Consider the following 5695-nt stretch of genomic DNA (forward strand, 5'->3'; position numbering starts at 1 on the left):
AGCCAAGCCAGTAGCAGCCGGAAGAGCAGCAAGTTAAATAAACAATTCCGAAACAAACAACTTGCTGGAGGACCGACTAGCTTGCAAACTGGCTGACCAAAGCCAAAATTTAACCAAGACTCATTCACAAAAGAAGATGAGGCTGCGGAATTAATGCGCTACGCACTAAGTTTTCAGGCCTTACCGTTCAACTACAATTTCGCATAGGTTTTGCACTAGATCAGCAAACATATAGTGCTTCTCGGTTGGTTGTTATGTCAGCAATATGTATATTAAAAGCCAAGATCCTTACCTGAAATGAAAAACTATATTAAAGAATTGGCTCGTTTTATTACAATCAAAAATGAAATCATTAATTTTGCTTAAGTTGAAAGCAAAATTATATATCAATTATATAGAACTTATTTCTCCGCAACTCAAAGTACCCTTTAAAAGCATGCGTAGTTTCTTCGGCATTATGCTAAGTAGATAGGTCTGTTTGATCAGTCTGTTCAACTATCGAGTGTTCGTCGCCTTCTTTTTTGAGACAAAAACAATTTGCTAGGGACAGGAAATCGTAGACGCCTTCACCAACCCATTATCCTTACCCTCTTCCCACTAAAAAACAAAGCAAGCAACAAAGCACGTGGCGTCTGCGCCACTGACAATGGACAAGTTAGGTAACTTGGGGAACTAAGGGAAGAGATCTTGTTGCAGGACCAGAAACGAGAACCAGGAGTTGTAGCTTCCAACTTGTGGCGCCATCGAATAAATGGCAATTCTAACACTCCAACTACGAATCTCGGAACTGCGACCCAATTGAACACTTGGTACCGATTGCCTCGGCGACAAACTTCATTGGAATTTTACATGGGGAGACATGATCGTATCGGATTTCGGCGACGCGTCTATCAGGCACCCACAGTGGATCGTTTTTGGAGCACTTGCTGTAAACACTTACACCTGGGTAACAACTCGCGGCTGTAAATAGGACACTTGTTTTTCTGTTCGAATTCAATCATCGACTGATAAAAGCTTACTGCTAGTGGGGACAAAATAGAGTTTGCTGGACAATATGGGGAATCAACTTGCGATTGGCAACAACCGATATTACAATCAATTGAAAGCCAGGGCTGCGAAATTCGAGGGCGGGAAATGAGCTTTGAGCTAGACCAACAGAGTAAACGACTTTTGATTTCAAAAAGTTAAATATAATATCCGTGCCAGACAACATTATCTGCATTAATTCAAGATTTCAGTGCAATTAGTCCAGTTTCTGGTACTCCTAAAACATTACCAATTTGCCACTAAAACCCAATATCAGAAGATCATAACTCGGTCAAAAATAGTCGGATCATTGAATGTTATACCTTCCGCTCTGCTCGAAGAGTACTTTCATCTGGTGTCAACATCAGAAAACAACAATTTTGGTAAATTTTTTTTATATTTTTGTGGGGACAAGATAAAAAAAATATTACTAAAAATTTTCAAAAAATCAAAATCAAAAGTTTAAATAAAGATTTTTAAATAATTCAATTACAAACTTTTAGAGGTATGCCACTTTGAAATCGGAAGTCAATTAAGAATGTTATGATTGCTACAAGTCCAGTTTCAGGTCACTCTAATTCAAAGGCAATTTTTCACTAAAGCTCATAATCAGCATATGATAAATCGGCTAAAAACAGTCGAATCATTGAATGTTATACCTTCCGCAGCTCTGCTCAATGAGTACTTTCATCTGGTATCAATATCAGAAAACAAAAATTTTGGTCAATTTTTTTTTATTTTTGTGTGGATAAAATGAAAAAAAAAATGACTGAAAAATTTCAAAAAATCGAAATCAAAAGCTTAAGCACAGATTTTTAGATAATTAAATTACAAACTTTTAGACGTATGCCACTTTGAAATCGGAAGTCAATAAAAAAAGTTATAGGTGTTACAAGTCTAGTTTCTGGTCATCCTAATCCAAAGTCAAAAAACAGTCGGTTAACAGAAAAAAAATAAAATAAAATATACCTTTAGATAATTAAACTACATACTTTACTATGACAAGAAACCGGGTCATTGTTATTATTATTAGAGAATTAAACCCAACGAAGTCAATTTACGAACCGATTCATGGTCAATGATGTGATTTTGGAACAAATTGCAATAATTAATCTTATTGCGAATATTGTTGCAAAAATGTTGACGTTATCAGGTGTCCTAAATATATTATTAAATAATTTAGGCACGTCTGCCCTGATTGTGGAACTAAACTGATATTATCTTAAAACCACGTTATTAATTACTTTTTACTTAACCCCTAAAGGGCAATATGAAATATTTTTTTTTCAAAATTCCTCGAAGCAAGCCTGATCGCGGGGTCACCATTTTAGCCAAATTTTAGGCTTGGATCAAACTTTTTTCCAGTAATTTGCATGTTGTTTACACTCTCCGGAAACGTGGCCGAATTTTGTAACAAACCCGGGACATAACCCGAAAAATCAACGGAAAACAATCCAAACATTTCCTGTGCTCTCATCGTCTCAGGTAGCGCACTTCTCATGAGATTGGCCTTAAAAATTATTTATATTTTTTGTTAGAAAATCAAACAATTAACCTCGAACTTGGTGTTGCCGCCGTTGCCACTCTGCGCTTACAACATGTTTGAGACATAAAAATTTCCAATTAATTTTTTCACCGGCTTGTTTCGGTGTTTTTTTTTTTTAGTGGGCAAGCAACTTCCACGGAATGGGATAAACGAAAAAAAAAATTGTCACAGCCGCCGTTTACAAATAATTTTTGTGGCTGCTCGTTTTTTCGGCTCTTTGGGGTTTTCAATGGAAACGAAACACATAAAACATGGCCAAACAAGACCGGACAAACGGAGAAGCGGACACACTGACTGAATGAGAGTCGAAGCGACAGGAATGCCATAAAAAATAAAATATAATAAAAAGCCAAACACTCGAACGGGAGCAATTAAAAGTTTGCTCCGATTGACCTTTTTGACCGGTCAAAAAGACAAATATACAATACATTTTCTGTAAATAAAGAACACGAAGAGAAAACCAGATGCTTCAAAAATCATATTCAAAATTATCTTTTATTTAGTTTAATCATTAACTTCGATTAAAGACCCCCCTTTTGGCGCAGAGTCCCAATTGATTTTCATCAATATCAAGAGCACTTCCACCATCGTAGCGAATTAACCCACATGTTGGCCATGTGTGCTGGCAATGACAAAAGTTCATTAGCGTCGCCTCAGTGGGTTAAGCAGTGGACACTCTCTTATTATTGAGTAGAAAAACCACATCCGGTTCGGGGGTGGCTTCTGATTTTCTGGACGCCTGCTGGGCTTTATGAGTAATAAATATTCGACCATAAATTCATAATTAATATTGTACTCTAAGAACAAGGGCAGAACACGCACCCACACATGCATATGTGTACATGTATGTACATGTGCCTTGACGAATTCAAGAAAAATATAATCTGCAAGACACTAAACACCGCCATTTAACCCATTCCCAAAAGGCAAGAGCACACAAATGTGTAAATGTAATTTAAGCAAATATTTTAATTGTTTTCGGTCCAGGAGCATTTCATTGTCATTGCCGTTGGAGACGGCACCTGAAAATACTCACATGTGACGGCGTCTTAGCAATGGGTATGGTAAAATTTTATCGCCTGGAAATTTTTCAATTTCAAAATGAAACGACTATGGATATGGAAATGAAGATTTAAACGCAAGCTTTTCTGATGCTGCTTAAAAAACGAAGAATAACCGAAGGAGTGGGGCAGCGGAATCAAATAGTCCACCGACAGATGATGCCTCTTATTAAGGCTAACAACCCGCAACAAAACGGGCATGTCGAAGCCCTCAATCTTGAAAGGTTCTCTCTTTCTTCCTGGGTTGTAAAAAAGGACATGTTCCACTTGAAAATAACAATTTCATTCAATTTTTGATCATTTGCTACCAGAAATGGCAAATCAAAAAGCCATAAAAACCGACAAACGACCAAAACCAACAAAAAAAAATGTATATATATATAAAACCCAAAAACCAAAAACGGACCAAGTGTCCCGTTCTGTCGTCCTGCCGTGTGTCGAAGTACTTGCTCCTTAAGCGATTTCCAAGGGCGGGTTTTTGACTACCCTTACCAAAAAGTATATGGCATTCAACAGAATGTTGACATTTATATTCATATAAATTTATATTTAAATTAATTTATATTTGCTATTTAGAGAATTGAATTTATTTTTAGTTTTTTTTATTCGTTCACCTTTCGCAATATATTTTATCAAAAGTGTATTCGCACATTTAGATTAGACTATGGTATAGCTATAGGGCAGTCCAAATTCAGTGTTCAAATTTTTCACTGGCTCTTGTGTTTTCTTTTTCTCGACTGTCCTGTGGATTCGTTGGGCGGAGGACGGGGGTCAGGGTCGCTGGGTCTAAGCTCGTTTGGTTTTAAAATTGAAATGATACACACACACCCGCAGCCAGTCCACTTGCACTAGTGATTGAGTTTTCCGCCCCCGCACTTTTCCAACCCCACTTCGATTTTTTTTTTGGGCGATGGCCAGGCAAATCCTGCACGCAAAATTTATGTTGCATAAAATTTTTCAATGAATTTTATACCAGGAATTTGGCTTGGCTCTTTCCGTTGGCTGTCTTCTTAAATTTGAAAACGACTTTTGAGCGTTGCACGTGGCATATGGAGCGTAAAGCATTTGAATTGGGTTTGGTTTATTTTTGCCACCCTCTAAAGGATTCGCCGATGTCCTGGGAAAAGGAACTAGAGCCACCACCGAATATGCTAAGAGATTTTAAACGAGCCGGAGCGGTGGAGTCGGATTAGTCGTAAAATAATTATTATTCTTTTTTCTGGTGATCATGTAACCAAATTAATGTTTACAAAATCAAAAACCTGGTCAGGTAAGGAAGAACACCTTATAAAGGAGTTAGTCCACTGGTCAAAAAACTTAGCATGAAGCTTGAAGTTTAATTTGTTGCCACTGTGCCCTAAACTCTTAGGGCTTATGCACTTTTTCTTAAGTGCATCCGTGGGTGCAGTCACAATGTTGCGGCATCGCTCCTACAATTATTGAATTTTGCTGTTAAACAAAGCCACCACAAATGGCTATCCTTGAGGACTTGTCCTAATCCTCTTTCGGATATCCAACACTGTTTCCCCTCCTGCAACTTGTAACAAATTTGTCGCTGTCCATTTGCCAGTTTTGTTACTTTTTTTTGTTGGCCAGAAGGTGTGAACACCAACAACGGCGGCATAAATTTAGAACCAACAATCCCAACAATAAAGGTGCATCCATGAGATAAATCAAAATTTGATGCAGCCAAAAACACCGAAGCCTTGGGACCACCAGCGTCAGATAAACAACTGAAACCACAAATCGGAGCAGGGATAGGAATATAGTACACCAAGTCTTTGGGTTAGGTAGCCCAAAATCAAGATCGATTTCCGAACCCGTAACTCATTCGTTGGTACAAACACACAGCCACTAAAACAGATTGACGGGCGAAGAAATCTTAAAACACTGCCCATCGATATCAAATCGATTTGCCTGAGGTTTTCCAATAATTTGTGGTACATTACACTTGGGAAAAAATCGATGAATCGAAAATGTGCGCAATTTAGATATAATGGAAATAATCAAAAATTACAAAACTTCTATAAAATATAACGTTTATTTGTTCTACAAAACACTC

Source organism: Drosophila mauritiana, chromosome X (genome assembly GCF_004382145.1).
Source record: "Drosophila mauritiana strain mau12 chromosome X, ASM438214v1, whole genome shotgun sequence".
NCBI classification, from domain to species: Eukaryota; Metazoa; Arthropoda; class Insecta; order Diptera; family Drosophilidae; genus Drosophila; species Drosophila mauritiana.